General features: G+C 46.4%; 1 long non-coding RNA gene across 1 annotated transcript in view; it reads left to right on the top strand.

Moving 5' to 3' along the window:
- The window catches only part of LOC118143783 (uncharacterized), a 78,193-nt gene that overhangs the window by 50,751 nt on the left and 3,023 nt on the right, over positions 1-24,419 (top strand). The window contains exon 3 of the long non-coding RNA XR_004728207.3: positions 14,311-14,520. This is a non-coding gene — a long non-coding RNA (uncharacterized LOC118143783). The remainder of the gene's footprint in view (positions 1-14,310; positions 14,521-24,419) is intronic.

Raw genomic sequence — 24,419 nt, 5'->3', positions numbered from 1 at the left:
ATGATGAGTCAAACAGTCCAGATAAGGAACAATTTGCATTTTCATGTGATAATTCGCTACTCTTGGCATTTTAAAATTACTTTAGAGCCACATTAATTCTATTGCCATATACTGCCACTATGTGCCCACGTCACCAGGAGATGGGGATTCAAGTGGCAGGTTTGTCTGGCTTTACAGGAGTGGGAAGTGCTCTCCGCTGTAACACAGGGCACAGGGAAATGGAGCTGCCCCGTGGACAGCTCCTCTCCTAGCAGCTCCCTTGAGAAAGGTTGCAGCTTCAAACCTATCTTGCATTTTCATTCTTCATGTCTTATGTCACTTGCTTAAAGATAAACTAAGCATACATCACTCCCTCTACATCCCCCCACCTCACACTGCAGAGGATACCTTCTCAGGTAGCTCTTCCTCCCTCTCTGTTTCAGGAAGTATATGTTTCGGAAGAGGTTGCAAGCAGTGACACCACATGGCTCCCGTAAAACGGGTCTTTCTGGGAGAAGTGTCTTCTTGGCTGGATGGAGATCCCCAGCTCTGCAGAACAATCTACTGTCTGATGCTCATCTTCATTCTTCCCAGAGGCCACGGCTACTTCAAAGAGGCCCAGTGTGGCCATGGGGACTAATCTACCATCCAGCCACAGGGGACTCTGGCAGAGGAGGACAATGTCGAATAAAGACAGAATTAATCCTGATCTCTCAAAGTGGGCTCCTCTACTATAATACCTCCAGACAAAGAAATTTCACGGTGTGATGCTATCCCGCTCCTTCATGATCCAGGAAGTTTTGAATACTCAGCAGTAATACTTCTAGCTACAGTGCAAATCTGTTTTCTTGTCCAGAAGCAGAGAAGAGTCATTCTTGCACTCTCAAGTCTACACATCCCTGCATTCCTTAAACAAATTCTCAGAATGCTATCACATAAGTTAATGAAGAGCCTTTTAAGAATGTGAAGAATTTCTGCTTCTCTCTCCTAATTTGCATTTGTCTATTTTCCGAGGTTTCATTCTATTAAACTTTAATTTGCTCTCTTCTCATCCCCAGTCCTTTCAGAAGTCTTAGGTTGAAATTTTTCTTCACACAGTCGTAATCTCTTGGGTTCGAGTGGAATACACTTATGGTCAGGAAGGATGTATTGTGGCCCTGAAGTGAGTTTTAGAGTGCCCAACCGACTTCACAGGGCAAACAGGTCTAAAGCAGAGGGCACGAGTGTAGATGATGGGGAAGCAGCAGTATTCTTTTAAGTTCTATTTATTCTGGATATAGTGCTCTTTTATGCCCAGTTTGCAGCAGTTGTGTGTGCTTTTTATAATTTTGTTTCATGTGGTAAGAACATAACACAAGATCTACTCTCTTTACACATTTTTAAGTATACAATACAGTGTGTTGACTATAGGTGCAGTGTCGTATGGCAGATCTCTAGAGCTTATTCATTTTGCTCAATTGAAATGTTATGCCTATTAATAGTAACCCCCTCATTTCCTCCCCGCTCTGCCTCAGCCCCTGGCAACCACCACTGCACTCTCTGATTCTGTGAATTTGACTATTTTAGATACTTTGCATAAGTGGAAGCAGACATCATTTGTGTGCTTTCTGCAACTGGCTTATTGTGTGTAGCATAATGTCTTTAAGCTTCACCCATATTGCAGGCTGTAGTCACATATTGCAGAGTTTCCTTCTTTTTAAAGGCTGAATAGTATTTCGTTCTCTGTATATATCATAGTTTCTTTATCCATTTATCTGTAGATGAACATTTAGGCTGTTTCCACATCTTGATTATTGAGAATAATGCTATAATGAGCATGAGAGTGCTAATACATTTTTGAGATTTTGATTTTAATTCTTTTGGATAGATAATTAGAAGTGGGATTGCTAAACCATATGGTAGTTATATTTGTAATTTCCTGAGGTACTTCCATACTGTTCTTCATAGTGGTTGCACCATTTTTCATTCCTTACCAATGATGTGAAAGGATTCCAAGTTCTCTTACATTTTCACTCACACTGTATATTTTTTTATTTTTAGGCAATAGCCATTCTGACAGATGTGAGGAGATAGATGTCTCGTTGTAGTTTTGATTTGCATTTCCCCAGTCATTGGTGATGTTGAGTATTTTTCATATATCTGTTGACCATTTGTATGTTTTTTTTGAGAAATGTCTATCCAAGTCCTTAGCCTTTTAAAAATCATGTTGTTAGGTTTTTTGCAATTGTGTTGTAGGAGTTCCTACTATATTTTGGAGATTAACCCTATATCAGATATATGTATATATATTGCAAATATTTTCTCCCATTTCATGGGTTCCCTCTTTACACTATTGATTACTGCATTTCTACACATTAACTATGAACTATCTGAAAAGGAAATTAGGAAAACAATCCCACCTAAAATAGCTCCCCTCCAGAAATAAAATACTTAGGTATATATATTTTTTCGGAGTCTCATTCTATTGCCCAGGCTAGAGTGCAGTAGTGTGATCTTGGGTCATGGCAACCTCCACTTTCTGGGTGCAAGTGATTCTACTGTCTCAGCCCCCTGAGTAGCTGGGATTTTAGGCACACGCCATCATGCTCAGCTACTTTTTAAAATTTTTAGTAGAGACAGGTTTTCTAGGTTAACCAGGCTGGTCTTGAACTCCTGACCTCAGGTGGTTCACCCACATTGGCCTCCTGAAGTGCTGGGATTACAGGCAAGAGCCACTGTACCCTGCCTTAGGTATAAATTTAATTAAGGAGATGAAAGACTTGTCTATTGAAAACTCTAAAATAGTGACAAAGAAATTAAAGAAGACAACAGCAAGAAAGACCTGTGTTCATGGAATGAAAGACTTAATATTGTTAAAATGTTTCTACTGCACAAATCAATCTACATATTCAATGAAAATGCCTATAAAAATTCCAATAAATTTTTTACAGAAATAAAGGCAAAATTCTACAATTCATGTAAACCACAGAAGACCATGAATAGCCAAACAAATCTTGAGAAAAAAGAACAGAGCTGAAGGCATCACACTTCCTGATTTCAAAATATATTACAAAGCTGCAGTAATCAAAACAGTTTTGTACTTACATAAGGAAAGACATCTAGACCAATGGAAAAGAACAGAGACCCCAGAAATAAATCCACATATGTATGGTCATCTGATTTTCCACAAGGGTGCCAAGGATACACAAGGGGGAAAGGATAGTCTCTTGAAAACGATACCCACACACGAAGGAATGAAATTGAATCCTTATCTTACATCATACATAAATAGCAACTCAAAATGGATTAAAGACTTAAAGGTGAAACCTGAAACCCTGAAACTCCTAGAACACATACAGGAAAGCTTTGTGATATAAGTCTTGGCAATGATTTTATGGAAATGACACCAAAAGCACAAGCAACAAAACCAAAAATAAGCAAGTAGGGCCACATCTAATTTAAAAGTTCTGTACAGCAAGGAAAACAGAAGTTGTGTTTCGAATGATTTTCTTCTTTCTGTTTAATCTCCCAGTTTCTGTACTTGTGAACTGAGGGGCAGGTGGTTGGGGGCTGGGCAGTCCATCCCACTCTTCTACTTTTATCTTTAAAATACCATAGGAGGAAAGCATCGAAATAAAGAATGCTTTTAGTTCCTTGGAAAGGGGCACCATAAAAGAAATGTATTTAATTGAACCATATACCATTGTCATTTTTCTAGGTAAAGAATGGTCAAATAGCACCAATTGTATATGGGTCAAACTAGTACAATCAGACTTCTTTAATTCAGACTAATTTCTGGAAGCTTGGTCTGAATTAGTGATATTTCAATTATGAAATCTTTTAAAAGAGATACAATGTCATTACATTCAAGTATTGACAGTGACAGGAAACAGGTCAACGAAGAAAGGCTTTCTGCAGGCCCATGAAGGAATGGCTGGTTAATAAAGACAATTTGTAATGAGCCTACAGATTTGTTGGGTAAAGGATACCTTAATATAGGGTGTATGCACTTGAGAATGCTTAATCAGTTCATTCCCTTTTGAGTAGCTTTAAATAGTTGCCTTTTGTTTGCATATATGATTAGTTTGGTTGACAAATCCTTCTTTCAAAGAAAGCAATTGTATGGTTGAAGTTTACTTGTTTGAACTGTTTCTTATTCCAAAATAGTGAATTCCAAATTAATGATGTTTGGCTGCTCTATTCCTGACCTTAAGGTTGGACATTAAGTTTATGAAAATCAGTGGAGAGCAGCTCTCACAAGTATCCGGGAAGGGGAAAATATATATGTGATTTGAAAAATGAGGCCAGTTTTCTTGTATGTCTTGTATACTGAGTCTGGAGGCAATTTCAGAAGCAAAGTTCCAACAATGTTCTGGGTAATAGCCACAAAGTTGGAATAAGCCAACAACATCCCACAGAAGTGTTTCAAAGAGCAACCCCCATGTGAATGTACAAATTCCATCCATTATGCTTTAAAACCATTCTTTCGGAAAGATTTTATTCATATAAAAACATTTTTAAAGGTTCCCTAAATAAAGTAATTTATCTTACATTTAAATTTATTTGCAAATGATTTGGTCAATTTTCTGCTTACCTGAAACTTTAGGAAATGCATGGGTGGGAGTAGAGGAGGCAAGGATTTGTGACCAGCAGAAACAGAGATTGATAGGCTCTTTGATAGAATTGGAATTAGACATAATTGTCCAGGAGTGCAGCTGGGGTACATGGCAAAGTTTATCCTCACAGGATTCCCACCCTGGTTAGTATGTCTTTCTGTTCAGAGATGGGGAATCCAGAGCAAAACACTGCCCTTCTCTCAACGTTACTTGGTGCCAAATCTCATCTTACTGCTTCCTTTCCCTTCTTCTCTTGCTTTGAAACATCAAATAGGACTTAAAGACCAGATAAATCTGATGAGGTTATTATAACAACTGGACTCAGTTTTCAGTTGCCTGTCTCCACTAAAGTGGATATGAAGTAAAAAAAGGAACCAGGTAAGATAAAAGCAATTATTTAAAAACAACAAACAAGGTCAGGCGTGTTGGCTCACGCCTGTAATCCCAGCACTTTGGAAGGCTGAGGCCGGTGAGTCATGAGGTCAGAAGTTCAAGACCATCGTGGCCAACATGGTGAAACCTCATCTCTACTAAAAATACAAAAATTAGCTGGGTGTGGTGGCACGTGCCTGTAGTCCTAGCTACTTAGGAGGCTGAGGCAGGAGAATTGCTTGAACCTGGGCAGCAGAGATTGCAGTGAGCAGAGATCATGCCACTGGACTCCAGCCTGGGTGACAGAAACTCCATCTAAAATAAATAAATAAATGAAAACAACAAACGACAACAAAAAAACTGGCCAATGATGGAAATGTTTTCTATCTTCATTGCAGTTACACAACTCTATGCATTTGTCAAAAATGTGTGAACCCATGCATCAAAAAGAGTAGTTGGACTATATGTATGTGAAAAACAGCTAAATAACCACGAAATAAGTCCAGGCCTTTCCTTGGTAACCTACCCAGTAGGCACCCTGGTCGTGGGTCTTCTGGGTTCCTCTCACAGCTCTGTCATTGCCTGGCACTCATCACCCGTCTCTGGCTGGTGAGTTCGTGACCAGGTCTGCAGGATGGCCCTCTGCCTTGTCCCTGTCAGTGGATGTGACTTCCATGGAGATGAAGCCGTATGCTCAGCACAGTACCCTACACATGGCAGGAGCTGCACAGAGCTGTTGTGAGACTTGAACCTCGATCTTGCATGCTGCCATTTTAAGTCAGACACTCCGATTTTGTCCTTGGCAGAGATTCATTTGTTTATTCAGGCAACCCTTAATGAACACCTACTATATGTCAAGAATGGTCCTAGGAATCTGGGATATAAAAACAAGACACAGCCCCTGTGCTGGAGCTGCTCTGGTGGGAGAGCCAGACGTGTAAACAGAGAATTAGAGCACAATGTAATTAGTGCTAATGGAGGTGTGGGCAGAGCGCTATGGGGGCACGGAGGAGGAATGACTCCCTCAGCCTCACTCATATCCCCCCAGCTGCTCTAAGATGCTTCCCGTCACCATGGCACCTGAAGAAAGAGGCTTTGGCCAAGGAGACGAGGGTGCTGTGTCAGTTCAATGTGTCAACGCACATACGCACGCACACACATGCAGAGGTGCACACACATGCACACATAAGCATACACACATGCATACAAACAGGCACACACACACCCCCTCGAAGGACTCCTTTCCCCCTGTGGGATGGATCATGCCAGCCCTGCCCCATACTTCTCTCTGGGCCACAGCTGAAACAGCACAGGCACTGCTTGATTCAGTAAATGCCCCTGGAGGGTTGGTAGTGGTTGTGGGTGGATTCCTGCATCTCACAATCCTTCCCAGAGGCTTTTCCTCATGGGCTCCAGGCAGGCTAGGCTGCCTGACCGTCACCATGGCAATGGGCCTCTCTTTATGCCTTTCGCATGTGCAGGGGGCTTCCTTGCTGGAGTTGGGGGTCCCTGGCCAGTGTCCCAGTCAAGTCTCAGACTCTGTGTCCACCTTCCTGGGTCATTTCAAGGTTGTTGTCTTCTGTTAGGTATCAACCATGTATGAGGAGCAGGTGGAGCTCTCCTCATCCAGGCCTGGCACCCAGGCTTACTGTTGCCTTAAAGAGCTGTGGACAGGAAGCTGCTCAAAAGGAAGGTGACAGATGATGTCCTAAACATACACGTTGTCGACTGCCGAAGACAAGATGGCCTCCTGGGAGAGGAGCTGGGAGCCAGTTCTGGACAAATTCAAGTATGCTGATTGCAGGGTAACCAACACAGACTCAAGTGAGGCGTGAACCAAGAAAGTAGGGATGCACAGGATGGAGACGAAAGTGCCGTAGAGAACATGTGCCGACTCAATGCACATTGTATGGGAAAGGAGGTAGATGCAGTCTATGGAGCTCTTTTAGCATCAATGACACCAATGGTTGGAAGAGGAAAGGCCACCATAATATCTTCCCCTTCTTCACGTTTTGGTGAAGTTTCCTAAGCACCTAAGCCTATCAAAGGTGAAAGGGGCTGCCTTTGAGGAGGTGAGCTCCTTGTCTACAAAGGTAATCAGGCAGCAGCTAGATGGCCACTGGGTGGGCATCTAAGTATGAGTTGGGGCTTCTAGTGTCCCCACCAAACCTGGCTGGCCCCACCGCTGTCCTGTGAGTCACTGTGATGTGAATCCTATGGTGCTCTCACTTGTAAAATGAAGAATGGAGTTAGGTGTGTCCCAGAACCTGTCTGCTTTACAGTCCTGTGTTCACACCTTGTTTTCTAAACCTGATCCTAATGACAGAGGCTTAACTTTATAGGTTGAAGGCACTTCCTATTTTCCCGAGCACTTTCATGTCCATTATCTTGATGTTTCTTTTCCATTACTCTGTGAAGTAAATAGAACAGATCGGATTCCAGAGGCAGAGAAGTTGAAGGGGATTTTCCTGAGGTTCCTAGTGAGTTAGCCGCAGAGCCAACATGGATGCCAAGGCTTGGGACGGCCAGTTTGCTTGTGCCTGCTTTTGGGCAGGGCATGTTTCCTGGCTTTTCCACCATGGGCAGATGATGCCACAGAGTGGGGTTATCAGTGGGCAGTACCATGCAGCAGGCACTGCAGCAGAAACAATACCTAAGTAAAGTAGCAGAGTTTCCAGAAATTAAAAGGCTGTGTGGGCTACCTGGGATGTTTTGGACAGAGCCAGTGTTGGAAAGTTCCTTTCTTATGTGGGGCTGAACTCCACTTCCTTCCATTGCCCACTGTTGCTTTTAGTTCATACTCTGGAACTATACAAGACAGGTCTTGTGTCTCTCATGGGTCACCCCCTCACATGCTTGAAGGCAGATGGTCCATGTCACCTGATTTCACTTCTCATGACATGGTTTTCAGACCCTTCACCACTCTGGCCACGTTTTCCTGGGTACACATGAGTCTCTCTTTGCTGTGTTTGCACTATGGTGACAGATGTAGACTCAGAACTACACAGGAAGTCTTCTTATCCTTGGGAGGGCTTGTTGTCCTAGGCAGGAGCTCCACGTCCTGAGAGGAACACACCCCCACCTTTCAACCCATGCTTCAGGATAGACAGCTGCTCTGCCACCATTCCTCACATGGAAGAGGAGGAAGCAGAAGCTTCCCAGGGTGTACCCCTGAGAGCAGAGCACCTGCCAGGGCCAGACATGAGACCGGAAGTTGGGACATTGCTCTTGTGACCACAGACCCAATGCCCATGTTATAGAGACATTCACCTTCCCAATTCTTGTGGCCCGAATCCTTCCTGAAATCAATGCAGGGCTCCAGAAAGGCATGGAGTCCACCAGTCTCCCCCTCAATACCCCCTCCCATACAGGATATTTTAGATGGCGGGCATGACCGTGATGACCTCAGCACTGTGGTGTGAGGCTGACTCAGCGTCTCTAAGCAGACTGACCTCATCGCAAGCATGGCCAGATAATGTGGGCCGAAGGAGGCTGAAGCCTTTGGCTGGGCATCACAGTGATAGCTTCTTAAATGATGTTTTGGAAAAAATATCATTCATAAAGAAGAGCTCCAAGTACAGTGTAAAACAACACTGTTTTTCCGGAATGGTTTCAGAGTATGTTGCTGAAGTGATGTCTATCATCCATGAATTACATTAGTTTATGTATCTTGTCAACAAAGACATGCTCTTATCTGACCAGAAGACAGCCATCAAAGGCAGGAAAGGAATTGATTGAATCCTCAGCCCCCATTTAAGTTTTGCCAGTTCCCCCAGGAATAATCTTTATAGCAAAAGGATCCAGTCCAAGATCCCACACTGTATTTACTTATCGCGTCTGTGTCGTGTCCTTCCATCTGGAATAGTTCCCCGGTCTTTCCTTAATGCTTGGGATCTGGATGCTTTTGAAGACTACAGTCCAACTGTTTTGATGCATGCCCCTCACTTTGGCTTTGTTGAACATTTCCTCATGATTAATTTCAGACCATACGACTGTGGCAAGAGTTTCCCAGAAACTTCTCATCGCATCTTATCAGGCGGGACATGATTCTGTTTTGTCTTGACGAGGGACGCTGACTTTGATCACTCACTTGCTGTAGCGTCTGCCAGTCATCTCCACCATTGAACTACTCTTTTCCTCTTTGTAAGTAATTGTGTGTGGAGATACTTGGAAACCAGCCTTGTTCACTTATCTATTTTTATCAGTATGAGCTCATGGTTTCATATCGTGTTCAATGGACTGCAAGGTGTGATCCTCATTATTTATTTTTCTGGTCTGTTTGCCTGAGTTGGCCAGTAGGAATTCCTCCAAGCTGGCTTCGGCGTGCTTTTCTCATCTTCCCATCACTCTGAGCACGTCCTTATTTCTGGCACAGCAAGACGTTCCAGGCTCATCTCGTACTTTCTTGCACTGGCCGTGAGAGTCCTGGTTCCTTGCAGAGGCTAATGATATTTAGAAACTCAGATCCAGGAGGTTAGGTGTGCTCATTGGTGTTGGAGTGTCCCTCAGGCCTTCTTGGGGGACAGAGTAAAGAAATATATACGTGTATGTTTACATATGGGTATGTGTACACATAGAATTGCATTCATACTTACGTATTTATTTATCTATTTATTAAAAATACCAAGTTCACACAGATACCACAAATTCAAACACCTTAGGATTCACTTCAGTTTTTTTTTTTTCCTTTTTATAATTGTGGCTCTCCTCTCTGCCACCAGGAATCCTGGCTGTAGTCATCTTGAACATATTTCCTTAATTGATAAATCTCCCCATGTGTAACCAATCTTCTGCTGCTGCCATCGCTCCTTCCTGGCATGGATGCCCTCCTCATGCAATTTGGTCTCTAGCCTGTGCTGGGCTGTCCTCTGCCCTAAGGCAGAAGCCCTCCCCACTCTTCAGGTCTTCACACTCCATGCTCACCGTCTCATGCTGCCCACGCTCCTCATCCCAGTGGAGCCTCCACACACCATGCTGGGGTTCAGGCCTGGCCGTCCTCTCATGCCTCCGTCACAGCCTCAGCCTCGATATACTGTTGGTCTCCAGTACCCCTGCAGGCCACTGCATCTCCCCTCTGCTCTAGCATGGGTGCCTACTCTTCTAGGTCTCCCTAATGGTTTGTGGATTGAATAGTTAAACAGGGAAAAAAGCAGGAAGGAAGGGGGAAGGAAGGGGAAGAAAAAGAGAAAGGAGAAGAAGAAAGGAGGAAGAGGAAGAAGAGGAGGAGGATAAAGAAAAGGAGGAGGAGCGAGGAGAAGGAGGAGAATGGGGAGAGGGAAGGAGAAGGAGAAGAGAAGAAGAAGAAGTAGTGAAGGAGGAAGAGAAGATGAATAGAGTGGTTCTTGGATCCTGAATTGCAGAGGGTGGGCCCTTCCCTTTGCTCCAGTGAAGAGGTAAAGGCTGCCGCCTGGCAAATGGTGGGATGTGCGAAGGCCTCGCTAGCCAGGCAACCTGTATGTTGGCACATTAAGGTAAAGTGCAGTGGGGATGGAGGCTGCTTTTGGGTAAAATGTAGATTATCCCATTCTGAGGCACATTAACGAAGTGCTAATTGTGCTTTCTGAATGCAATTTGGTGCCAGTTGCAGGAATAACTCTGGCACCTGCTTGGACTTTAGACTTGCAGATTAACTCACATGGAAAAAGTAGAAAAACAGGGAATAATTTGTTCTCTAATAAGCCACTTAGAAGCCAACTCATTTCTACAGTTGGTGTCAGAAAAGTGCAGCTCAGTGATTGGAACAGGAAACTGTGTATCTGGTACGCAGAGTTCTGTGCCGTATCTGCCAGGGCTTGCTGAGCAACTCACCTCACTTTGCATCTACTGGCCTCAAGTTACCTTCCCGCTATTAGGGATAAGAATACTTTTATTCAATTTGGACAAACTGGATCTGAAGAGCTCAGCATTTTGCATCTGTCCCTTATAGTCACATGGGCAACTCTGACAATTAAGGCCAGAAGGCAGGAGAGCAGGAGGTGAGTGTCTGCATTTATGAGCAGTTCTCAGGGATGTGATTCGCAAAGTGGGGTCCCTGTACCAGAAACAGTGTCATCACCTCGGATATTGTTGGAGATGTAAATCCACAGGCACCGCCCAGACCGACTGTACCAGAAACTGGGGGCGTGGTCTAGTGATCTGTGGCTTAACAAACTCTCTAGGTGATTCTCATGCCTGATGAAGTTTGAGAAGCCCTGACTGCTCTAGGAAGTGTGGCTCCATCAAGCAGTGTTTACCGAGTATTAAGTTACTTAACAAATGGTTACTGGGATCATACTGTGTGCCCGCCAATGTGCTAGGCACTGTGGATTGGATAATGAACAAGACAGCCCTCATGGGGCTTATTGTTTGATAATTGATGCATTCAACAAGCAAACAGGTATAATGCTAGGAGTCAAAAACAGGTGCTTGGAGGGTGAATCACGCAAGGTGCCTTTTTAGGTAGGGCAGTCAGGGAAGACCACTCAGAGGAAGTGGCATGTATGCCTCAGCCATGCTGTCAGGAAAGCCAGGGAACATTGGCTGGAGGAAGGTGCAGTGTAGGGACCTTTGTGGCAGACAAAAATGAGACTTGAAGCTCAAAGCTGCAGGAGCCTCTCCACATCCTTCCTTGCTTTTTCTGAGACAGCTCTAGAGGAGGGGCGATGGCTCCCTGGCACGGGAGCTCTGTTTATCATCTAGCTGAGTGGAGATAGCATCATCATCATTTTCCAGGGGCCAGATATTTGCAATATTAAAAAAAGAAATCATGTGATTTGCTGACAGCACTTAATGGGTAATTCAAGGGGCCTTATTATTCCCATACATCATATCTGGATTGTGACAGGCAGCAAGCTCTCTGGCACAGAAGGAAAGTACATGTGCCTTCAGTTTGGGCTTTTTCCTTCCTTCCTGAGTGAAAACTGGCGGCTAAGATCCTATTGGATGGGTGGTCTCGAGTCTTCATCAGGGGCCACTTGGTGCTAAGTAATGCAGTTGAGGGGCCCTCTGAAGGTAGGGACTGACTCGCGGCTGACTGGCCCAAGGTCTCCTACCAAGAGAGCAGCCAGAGATAGCACTCCTACACTGCCGACCTCTGACCTAGCACGGGCAGGGCATGAGGTCTGCTTCTCTTCCTGCTGGAGTTGGTCAGAGGCTCTATTTTTTAGTTTTGAGATGAGGGCACATCTTCATTCCTGAGCAATATTTCTCTCTCTCTTTCTCTCTCTGTGTGTGTGTGTGTGTTGTGTGTGTGCACGCGCGTGCACCTCTGTGCATGTGTGCATTTTTAAGATCCATTTGGGCATCATTCTTCACCATTCTCGGACAGGCATTTGCTTCACCAGAACAGCATTTGGCAGATGAGAAGACAACTGTGGCATGAATGGATGGGGAATTGCTCGGAAGTCAAGGAGTGTGGGTCTTCAGAGCGGGAGCAGAGTCTACACCCCAGAGAAGACAGCAACCTTGTGGGCACTTGTCCTGTGTTGGTTGGGACTGCCTCATTATATTTGGAGACCTACACTGGGGGTTCCTCAGCTCTTGGAAGGGTGGCCTCGATGGCTAGGCGGCATATGCCTAGCACTGAACCTTGCACGCATTAGGCATCCAAAAAGCTTTGTTGTATGACTGCGTTCAATCACTTTTTTCAGGTCCGGGGTTATTATTTCTGACATATCAACCTTCCTATGCTATGTCTACCTGGCTAGGGTAGAGTATGGTGCAGGGCAAGGTAAAGCCCAGCGTGGGATGTTCACCTTTTGCTTACCCCTTCAAGGAACATCACAGACAGTGTTGTGGAGAAAGAGATCCCAGAAAGGATGCAGGAGCATGAATCTTTCCTGGACTGGCCCAGGGTTGTCCTGTCATTCACCTGTGCATCTTGTGCACCTTTATTTTCTCCTTGGAAAGCAAATATTGCCTTGTCTGTTTGTCTGCATCTGGTCTCAGGACACTGGGCAGCTAATCACATGGAGGCAACGAGGGGCTGGAACAATTGCCCCTCTCGATCACATAATTGGGAAACTCTGATTATGCCTGCCTTTCCTTTTAGCTCTTACTCATCCTAAAGGAGGCTAGGAAGGCCCATCTGTATAAGGCTACAGTAAGTTGGTGTGAGATGAAGTAAGTCTACACAGCATTATTCACAATAGCTAAAAAGTGGAAGCAACCCAGGTGTCTAGTGATGCACTGTTAGGGGAATGAATCAATAAGCGTGCAGAATTGTTATTCAGACGTTACAAAGAAGGAAACAGTGGCACATGCTACAACATGGATAAATCTTGAAGACATGCTCTATAAACTCGTCACAAAAGTGCAAACACTGTATTTTTCCACTTACATGAGGTATCTGGAATGGGCAAAATAAGAAAGACAGAAAGTAGAAAAGAAGTTACCAGGGACTGGAGGGAGGGGAGAATGGGGAGTTGTTTAGTGAGTGCGGAGTTTCTGTTTGGGAAGATGAAAAGATTCTGGAGATGGATAATGGGAATGTACTTAATGCCGCTGAACTGTACACTTAAACATGGTTACAATGGTACATTTTATGCTACGTTTATTTAATCACAATTTTTGAAAAAGTCTGCAGAGGCGAGACTTGGGAATATAGTTTGGTTGTGTCCCCACCCAAATCTCATATTGAATTGCAGCTCCCACAATCCCCACACATCATGGAAAAGACCTTGTGGGAGGTATTTGAATCATGGGGGTGGGTCTTTCCTTTCCCATGCTGTTCTTGTGGTAGTGAATAAGTCTCATAAGACCCGAAGGTTTTATAAAGGGCAGCTTCCCAGCACATGCTCTCTTGCCTGCCGCCAGGTAAGACATGCCTTTGGCCTTTGCTCCTCCTTCACCTTCCACCATGATTGTGAGGCCTCCCCAGCCATGTGGAACTGTGAGTCCATTAAATCTCTTTTTATTTATAAATTACAGTCTCAGGTATGTCTTTATTTGCAGTGTGAGAATAGACTAATACTTGGTGTTGCAGGTTGTGCCTTCTGGATGCAGATGCTGGCATGGTGTTTGGTCTGTGAGATGTTGTTAGGGATCAATATCTCTGAAAGGAAGAGGAGGAAGTAGGACTGAGAAGAGGCAGAAGCTGAACTGAGTTTGTCACTCAGGCCCCCAAAAGCTTCGGAAGCTTTGGAGCGTGAATTGCCTATCAGGACAAAATGACAAGGCCTCTGAAACCTGTGCCCCTCTCAGTCCCCTGATGTGGCTCAGTTGAAGCTGACCTTGAAAGAGCTGTCAGTTGTGGGGTGGGAAAGGGAGGATCTCTACTGACCACAGAAAGGGAGATCTCAGGGGCACTTTTCTACCACAGTGGGGACATAGGAGGTCAAAGAGTCCTATGCAGAAAGTCTAAGGTGTTGATGCCTTCATTTAACAGGTTGGTGCCTTTGATACCCTGTTGTGGGGTGAATTCACTTGCACTTCAGTGAGCAAGTCTAGAACCATCTTCTTCCAAGTCTCAGCCCACGCCCCTTGCAGCTTTCCTTGTCTGTCAGTGTTCAGATCACACATTTGGCTCAGTCTCTCAGCTGTGGGGTAATCAAACCCACCACACTACCTCGTGGAATTTCCAGGAAGATAAAATCAGGTACGTTAGCTTTATGCAAATACAATACTGTGAATGACTCAAAAGGAAAGACAGGATTATTCCTAGGTCAAATGGGGAATTGATAATACAGCTATAATAATAATTCAGGAATGAATGGATTTGAGTGCTAATTCCACAGGTGCCTCACTAGGAGTGTTTGAGCAGATCATGTTTTTTATATTCTTATGTCCCATGCATCTAATTTGCCACACGTTTGCTGAGCACGTGCTAAGTGCATAACACTCCATGGGATACAGAGAGGGAGACAGGAGGGTGCCAGCCCTGGAGAATATTCCTTCCCTTGCAGAGGCAAGACAAGCTAACAGCTGCATCAGGCAGCATCTGAGCAAGATGAGGGCAAAAGTGCTGGGCCCTGCATCAGCCTGAGCCCTCTGAAAAGCACTGCTTTCCCACGTTCCACTCAAGGGCCATGAACTGTCTATCGAGCAAACTTTTAATGAAAAATAACAGTTTAACCAAAAAGTCAATATCAATTTCTCTGCCCCAAGTCACAGAGCTTTTCAATCCTTCAGACTCCATCTGAGCATCTGTGCCCAGACGCTCAACCTACAAGACCAGCTGTCTCCTCTATAGACTCATTTCCAACCCACAGCAATTTGCCACCATCTATAAACAGGACCTTCCCAGACCCTCCCATAGAATAACAAAAAGGGACTGTGTGTTACCTAGGGTAAAACCGGGTGGCCTAAAACAGCAGAAATGTGTTTGTTGTCTCATAATTCTGGAGGCCAGAAGGTTGAAATAATGGTGTGGGCAGGGCCATGCTCTGGATTGCTGCTACTCCTTGGTGTTTTAGCACCTCATGACTCCAATCTTGCCTTCATCTTCACATGGAGTTCTTCTTGTGTCCCTGTATGTTCACATGACTGTTGATATGGTTTGGCTGTGTCCCCACCCAAATCTCATTTTGAATTGTAGCTCCCATAATCCCCACCTGTTGTGGGAGGGACCCAGTGAGAGGTAATTGAATCATGGGGTTTTCCCATGCTGTTCTCGTGACAGTGAATAAGTCTCATGAAATCTGATGTTTTATCGAGGAGAGTTCCCCTGCACATGCCCTCTTGCCTGCTGCCATGTAAGATAATGCTTTGCTCCTCCTTGCCTTCCACCATGATTGTGAGGTCTCCCCAGCCATGCAGAACTGTGAGTCAATTACATCTCTTTCCTTTACAAATTACCCAGTCTTGGGTATGTCTTTATTAGCAGCATGAAAATGGACTAATACCACTGTATTAGTATGCTTCAGTATGACCTTATCTTAACTAGTTACATCTGCAATAACCATATTTTCAAATAAATTCACCTTCTGTTGTACTGGGGAACAGGACTTCAGTGTATCTTTTTTAGGTAAGACATGATTCAAAACAGGAAGGCAGAAAATATATTAACTTTCTTGTAGACACAGGCCAGAGGTAGGTGGGTGTGTCTAACATGGGGGCGTTTTTCTGTGAGAGTGTGTATAAGGTACCCCATAGCTCCAAACTGATGGAACACCAGAATATGTAGACTTTGCAAAACATTCACATTGAACTATTATTCACATTTTTATTTTCAAAGCCGACTATTTAAGTACAATTGACCCTTTACCGAGACTAGCTTGGCCATAGAGATGCCCACCCAGGTGGCAATGAAGGAATTGAGAAGCAGACACCGAGATAGAATGGCAAAGTGGGAACTATCTGGGGGGCCAACAGTCTTCCAAGCTGAGGGCCTCCGGGGCTGACTACATTCTGGGCTGAGGGCCCTGAACAGCCTCTCACCCACATATTTATTCTTTTTAAACAGGTGATGATTATTAACAAACAGATGTTCAGTATCTTCTCATAACACAAAAATAACCCAGGTAGGCAGCTGGTGCCCACTTACCACTGATCACAGACAAACTAAAAAGTATTCTCCATGAGGGAGCCACGTGGGCAGGGTCACATATCCCGCACTTAAAGAATTGTTTTAACTGGTGTATGATATACATATAATGTTCTGTGACTTTAGGATGCCTGAAGTAGTTTTCCACTTGAGGGTGGGGCGTGGCTAGGTTTTCCTTGCCACTGTCCTTCCTAGTCAACAATATATTGTATCATACACTCAGCATTTCTCAGCAATCATACACTTAGCATTTCTCAACAGCCCTCAAACAACACAGGGTTTAGGGGTGCTGAACACCCCCATGCAGTTGAATATCCAAAAATAACTTTGATTCCCTAAAACCTTTACTACTAAAAGTCCACTGTTGACTGGAAACCTTACAAATCACATAAAGAACCGATTAACACATATTTTGTATGTTATATGTACTTTCTACAGTATTTTTACAATAAAGTAAGCTAGAGGAAAGACATTGTGATTAAGAAAACCTTAAGGAAGAGAAAATATATTCACTATTCGTTATCATAACATTTTTTTCCTTGTCATCTTCACGTTGAGGAACTGGGTTGGTCTTGCTGTCTCGGGATGGCAGAGTTGGAATAAAATTCACATCTAAGTGGTCCTGTGCAGTTTAAACCCATGTTGTTCAAGCTCCACTGTAAAAGCATATGTTGATGATGGCCTCAGGCACAGCTGGGGCATTCTTGCCTTTCAGACGAGGATGCTAAATGTAGCAAACACTTTATTGAGGGAAGGCCATAATTAAGAAACACTGTCCCAAGAACTGAGCTGTGAAAAGGAGCAGATGTAATGGGTTCATTCCTTTTGACCTGCTGTGGGTATTTGCTGGCATTTTTTTTTTAGCAGCATAAGCTCTTACCTATCTAAGCTTGTGATTATGTCTGTGTATTAGTCCGTTTTCATGCTGCTGATAAAGACATACCTGAGATCGGGAAATTTACAAAAAAAAAAAGAAGTTGAATGGACTCACAGTTCTACATAGCTGGGAAGGCCTCACAATCATGGCAGAAGACAAAAGGCACCTCTCACATGATGATAGACGAGAGAAGAGATTCTGTGCAGGGGAACGTACCCTAATAAAAACATCAGATAGCATGGGACTTATTCACTATCACAAGAACAGCACAGGAAAGACCTGCCCCCATGATTCAATGACCTCCTACTGGGTGCCTCTCATAACATATGGGAATTGTGGGAGTTACAATTCAAGATAAGATTTGGGTGGGGACACAGCCAAACCATATGAGTGTGTGTGCATATGTTATGTGTATGTTAGCACATTGGTATTATTCATTCCCATCTCTACTTGTTGTTGGTGTGTGAGGTGTGAGAGGGGTACATAGGGAAGATGCCATGCATTTGAAAGCTCTCTCCAAAACAATGAATGTCAAAAACTACATGGAGGCCGGTGGGCATTCTGTCCCTCGCAGAAGGAGACACACAATGGTGACGTGCAGAGTGGTGCTGACTGTGCCCCTGGCCATACCCCTGAGCCTGGCATGAGCAGATCTCTTACCTGGCTGCTGCTCCCTGGGAAATGCCTTCCCTGTTCCCAGGAGATGCCCTGACTCAAGGGCAGTTTCTAGAGTGGAACTTTCTGCTGCTTCCTAAAGTTTTTCTGGGCTGCCCTAGTTGCTAAGCAATGCTGATGCTCACCAGAGGGGCTGCTCCTGCTCTGGGCGAGGGTTCACTATCCCATCTGCAATTTAAATTCCCTGACAGGCAGAGGCAGCAGAGCTGTTCACTGGAGACTGCAAAAAGTTAGATTGAAATACAGGGAATATCCAATGCCTGGAGCCCTTCATAACTTTTCCTTTGATAATAACTGGGAGAGAGATGAAGAAGAGGGAGTAAGAAGGCACCAGAGAGGGGAGAGCATTACAATTTAGACCTACACACTGAATTTACCTTTGATCAGTGTTCCCCACTCCACCTGTGCCCCAGTGTGTGCCCATTCTCAATCCTCTCTCTGGACTCTCTGGCTCTTTCCATTCATCTCCCTTATCCCGCCTTGTTAGTGAGCTTCTGAGCATCTCTTTTTTTTCCCCCCTTTTTTAGAGACAGAGTCTTGCTCCATCACCAGGCACCAGGCTGGAGTGCAGTGGCACGATCTCGGCTCACTGCACGATCTCGGCTCACTGCAACCTCCGCCTCCCGGGTTCAAGCAATTCTCCTGCCTCAGCCTCCCAAGTAGCTGGGTTCACAGGCACGTGCCACCACACCCAGCTAATTTTTGTATTTTTAGTAGAGACGGGGTTTCACCATGTTGACCAGGATGGTCTCAATCTCTTGACCTCATGATCCACCCACCTCGGCCTCCCACAGTGCTAGGATTACAGGGGTGAGCCACTGTGCCCAACTGACACCACTCTTAAGTCATTGGGCATTCCCCATTCTGCCAAGGAGAAAGACTGACACAGCTGGGCTCAGGACCTTGTAGTCTAAGGCAGACAACTGTGACCAAGACTGGCTCATAGAGACAATGGTTGTTCCCACTGACACACCACCCTTGGCCCCGCCTGGTGGCCTGAGGACATGAGAACCTGACCTTGAGGAAAGCACACATGGTTCCTGCCTTCCAGGAGCCTTCAGCCTTCAACTGCATCATCTGTACCTAATGTGCTGTTAAGATTAGGGTTGACAGACGAAAGTACAAAGATCTTGGGTGTGGAAGGACGAGTGAAATGAGGCCATTTCACACTTACTAGTGGGGCTAGAGTCACGGGGTCTATAATCAAGAAACAGAAGATAACAGGTGTTAGTGAAGACATGGAGAATTTGGAGCCCCCATACCATGCTGGTGGGAATACAAAATGGTGCAATCTCTGTCAATAGTTTGGCAGGTCTTCAAAAAAGTAAACACAAAATTACCATGGGATCTGGCAATTCTACTGCTAGGTAGATCCTGAAAAAAATTGAAGGCAGGGATATTTACACATCAATGTTCATAGCAGCACTACGCACAAGAGCCAAGAGGTCGAAGCAACCCATGTGTCCATTGATGGATGAATGGATAGTAAACTGTGGTATATCCATACAATGAAATATTATTTAGTCATAAAAAGAAAGTAAATTTTTATGTATGCTACAGCGTGGACAGACTTTTTGAAAAGATTGTACTAGGCAAAATATGAAAGACATAGAAGAACAAATACTGCATATTCCATTTATAGGAGAAACCTAAAATAGTGAAATTCATAGAGACAGAAAGTAGATGAGGTTCTCTGGGGATGGGTACGGAGTTTGTGCTGGGGATGATAGAAACGTGGTGATAGTTACACATTATTGTGAAGGCACTTAATGCCACCAAATTGTATGCTGACAAATGGTTAAAATGATAAAAATTAAGTTATGCATATTTTGCCGTAATAATAAAACTGTGTGGCATCAAGCATCTGGTGCTGTGAGGGGAGCTGGGAGGAACTCCTTCTCTGGTAAGTGGGAGGGTGAGGAGGGTGGAGGCAGCCATCAGACTGTGAGTGCTGAAAGGCACTGGCCTTGCTAACTGGCAGGGCAAAGGAACACCACGTGTGGGGACAAGGCTGATAAATGGGACTGAACATTGAGCATGAATGAATCCATGCCACATATGACATTGGGAGAGGAAGTGAGTTATTTGGCTCACCAGGTAGAAGTGAGCAGGGTCCTTAGAGAGCATGGACTCCTGCTCTTAATTTGCAGATGATAAAACCAAGACCCAGAGATTTCCCCAGGGTGGAAGGAAAAGAAAAAGGAGGATGAATGTCTGGTCATCCAATGGGGTGTTTGATTTCAGCCAAATGACATTCCTCCCAGACCCCTTCCAATACTGGAATCAATTTCAAATGAAATTCTGGTGGGGGAGCTGATGGGGGACAATGGAGAAAAGCTACCAGACCAGAGAGGGGCCCAACAGGGGAGGCCTTACTGTAGCTAAAAGGCAGTGGTGGCTTGGAGGGCATATTGATCAGGATCTGCAAGTGTTTTTGTACAGCTTCTCTGGTTTCCATCTCCTGCCACCTCCCTAGTCCTTCCAGGGACATTTGCCTCTCACGTCTATTCCAAGTGGAGCCTTGGAGACCTGCAGCAGTGGCATGCTCTGTCCCCGTGGACGGGAGAGCAGGGGGATACATAGCCTGGACCTGTTCACCTGAACAGCTTGACACTAAGAACAAGGAGCTCAGTCCAGATCTGAGGGTTTGGAGGAAGGAAACTTGCTGGAGGGCAGGTGGTATTCTCAGAGCTGCAGGTGGAGGACAGGAATCTTAGCATCCGTAATGCCCCTGGAGCTGGAATTGTGACTGGATTCTCTCGCGGTGTCAAGTGGCTTGCCTTTGTCTCTCTCCTCCTCATGCTTGCCTTCTTTCTCTGTCTGCCCCTCTCTCTCCTGTCCTTCCCACAGGAAGCCCCAGGCAGTTGTTTCCGAGGCAGGTGGCTATGGATGGATTCCAGCCATATTCAAAGCCACTAGCCCTGTTTTCTCAGGTGAGCCACATGCGCTCTCCTCCACCGTTTGATCTTTATGCTGCTCATGCATCTCGTTACAAATAGCTCAACCTTCCTCATGCTGACTACAGCGCTGGGACATTACAGTAATGTGCCCATTCAAACCAAGTGGATGCAAAGATCGCTACAGCAGCTTTTAGCCACGGAACATTTAGCCTTCAATAATAGCATTTTGGGTCCCTTGGGGACATTCCTCCGCACATGCACCTGGGATGCCTTTTTCCTCCTTCCCACCACAACCCCCAGAGCTAAGGAGGGACAAACGTACGTTTTGTTGATGAGGAAACTGAAATTCAAGTAAGGGAACACCACACAGAAAATTAGACGGTTAGGTCTGATAGGACCATGATGATCACGATAATAATAAAAACAATAATTTTGTGCACTTCTATTCTACTTACTGGGTGAAGCAGTTTACTTGCATTGGGATAGGTTTTTCAGCCCCAATTTCTGGATGAGGTCAGTGAGGCTGAGGGGGTCAGTAGCTGAACTTACAGCTCGTTCACTAGTTCTTTCCAAAGTCTATGTTTGTGATCTCTCTGACAAGGAAAGCAACTCAGGGCTGGCTCCACGGATATTCTAAAATCAGACAGAGGCTTCCTTTCCCTGCCACCTCTATGCCCCCATGCTGAGACCCTCCCACTGGTGCTGTCCAGGGACCTCGTCCCTGCTCCCTCCTGCCTTCCTGGAGCAGGATTTCCCTAACCCCCATCCTGTTCCAGCCCCAGCCAGTGTCCCTGGTGGATTTTCACTGAATATGTTGCCCCCACCATCAACAGCATTTTTATTTGCACATACCCAGGGATGCCTTGCCTTAAGGATGGAGTCCGTGGGATATTTCAGAGGCAAGAGGGAGACACTGCACAGTGGGAGTCCCAGCAGGAGCGAGGAGCAGGGGAGATGGCAGGTGGCTGTGTCTCCGCCTTCCTCTCACCACTGCCCATTTCTGGGGAAAGACAACCCGGCCAGAGCAGGGCAATGGCACCACCGTATGCTAATGCTGTAGCATATCTGGTCCCTCAGTGAATTTTCCAGGACATGAAAGGCCCATTTAATAGGTCAGGAAACTGAGCCATAAAGAGAACACGTGACTTAACACAGGGGAAAAGAGTGGTTGAAATGGAAACAGATCCCAGGAAGCCTCATTCCCAGTCCTGTACTCTTCCTGCGGAGACACCACACTTTCAACCAAACTCAAAGTTGCCAAAGTGAATGTTTTAAAACTTTTCCCAGGGCTCGAGAGATGGCCGAGTAAAAGCTCCAGACACTATGGCTCCCACTGGCTCCTTATCCGGCCATTCACTTCATGGGCACAGTTTGGTGGTTGGGGAAAGAGAACTTCGTGGAGAGGACAAAGGATGGGAAGGAGCCTAAATCCCAAATATAAGTATTTTGCCCTAAATCCCAAATGCAAGGATTTTGCCCTAAATCCCAAATGCAAGGATTTTGCCCTAAATCCCAAATGCAAGGATCCCCTCCCTCTCCTCACAGAGTTCAGGCAGCCCCTCTTCCTTCTCCTCCTAGGTTCTACTCCCTCCTGAATCCTCGGAGCACCCCGGAAATGGGAAGGCCTCTGGTTGCCTTCCTGGCTCTTTCTTTCTTTTCTTTTCTTTCCTTCCTTCCCTCCCTCCCTCCCTCCCTCCCTCTTTCCCCTCCCCTCCCCTCCCCTCCCCTCCTTCTCTCCCCTCCCCTCCCTCTCTCCCCTCCCCTCCCCTCCCTCTCTCCCCTCCCCTCCCTCTCTCCCCTCCCTCTCTCCCCTCCCCTCCCCTCCCTTCCCTCCCTCCCCTCCCCTCCCCTCCCCTCCCTTCCCTCCCCTCCCCTCCCCTCCCCTACCCTCCCCTCCCCTCCCTCTCTCCCCTCCCCTCCCCTCCCCTCCCCTCCCCTCCCCTCCCTCCCTCCCCTCCCCTCCCCTCCCCTCCCCTCCCCTCCCCTCCCCTCCCCTCCCCTCCCCCTCTCCCCTCCCCTCCCCTCCTCTCCTTTCCTTTCCTTTCTTTTTTTTTTGAGACGGAGTTTCACTCTTGTTACCCAGGCTGAAGTGCAATGGCGTGATCTCGGCTCACTGCAACCTCCGCCTCCTGGGTTCAGGCAATTCTCCTGCTTCAGCGTCCTGAGTAGCTGGGATTACAGGCACGTACCACCATGCCCAGTTAATTTTTTGTATTTTCAGTAGAGATGGGGTTTCACCATGTTGACCAGGATGGTCTCGATTTCTTGACTTCGTGATCCACCCGCCTCGGCCTCCCAAAGTGCTGGGATTACAGGCTTGAGCCACCGCGCCGGGCCTTCCCGGCTGTTTCTAAGCCGGTTTCTCCAGCGGGGGCGGGCGGCTGCGGGTTCCATCCTCCGGCTCTGAGCGGGGCCGGGCCCGCGCTTCCTCGTTCCAGCGGGAGAGGGCGCGCTTGTCCTTGGAGAAGGAACCACGCGACCGCAGCCCCTTCCTTGCCTTCCGCGTCAGTCCTGGCTGCCTGGGGACGGGCGCGGGAAGTCCGGAGCAGTGGCTTTGCGGAGGGTGACCCAGGTGGACGAAAGAGCTCCCACACCGTGTGTCCCCAGGCCAGCCTCCTCTGGGCACTTCCGTCATTTGCTCCATCTCCGGGAAGCAAAGGGACTTGGGTGTGGCACAGACAGCAGGGACACAACAGGCGGGTCACCTGGATGTGTCCTTACCTGAGGCCAGGCCACACCTAGGCCTCCCCACACGCAGGCCGTTCCATAGGAGTGCCACCAGGACCCACTCCAAAAAGGAATGGACGGCGAGGGTTTGTGAGCGGGGCAGCACCCTGGGCGTGCAGAGCCAGGGACCGGTCCCAGCGGCTTTGGCCAGTCCTGGAGCCTCTCTCTGTGGCCAGTTTCTGTGTAATACAAGGCACTGAATGAGGAGATGGTCCCTAAAACCCTCCCAGGGCCAGCATCTGGGATGTCATGCTTATGTCGTCTTGTTCTTCCTCTCTGTGAACTCTGCCTGCTGGACAGAGTCCACTAACATGCCACCTACCAGAGCTGGTCACGGAGGGGCCAGGGTTGTCCTCTGTGAAGTCACATGAGACACCCGAGGGCAGCGGGATTGGTCCTCCTGTGTCTCATCTCGCGTTCTTCTTGCTCACGGGAAACAGGATCTCTACCAGGTTTCCATCCTAGAGACATTGGGTGTGACTGTCAGCCCAGGCTGCACGGGTTGCTCGTTTCACCCCCTGGTGATCTTGGTTGGCTGCACTTCCTGAGTGCAGCACCTCTGATGTGGGAGGTGGAGTTAGGTCCAGGGAAGCGCTTCCTCCACCCAGGGCCAGGTTGTGGGGAAGGCTGGAAAACACATACTCTGCTGCAGGCTCTTCCGTGACCTATCTTGTGCATGTGGGAGAAATCCTTCAGCATCCCCGAGCCTCAGCCTGTCCATGAAATGAGAGGGTGGAGATGGTGTCCACATCCCTTTGCTGTTTTGATGTCTGCACTCCGTGAATCCGAGTCAAGCACACCTAACCTCTGCCTCTCTGGACAAAGGAAATGAA

The sequence above is a fragment of the Callithrix jacchus genome, chromosome 11 (genome assembly GCF_049354715.1).
Source record: "Callithrix jacchus isolate 240 chromosome 11, calJac240_pri, whole genome shotgun sequence".
Taxonomy (NCBI): Eukaryota; Metazoa; Chordata; class Mammalia; order Primates; family Cebidae; genus Callithrix; species Callithrix jacchus.
This window is presented reverse-complemented; position numbering and strand designations above follow the sequence as displayed.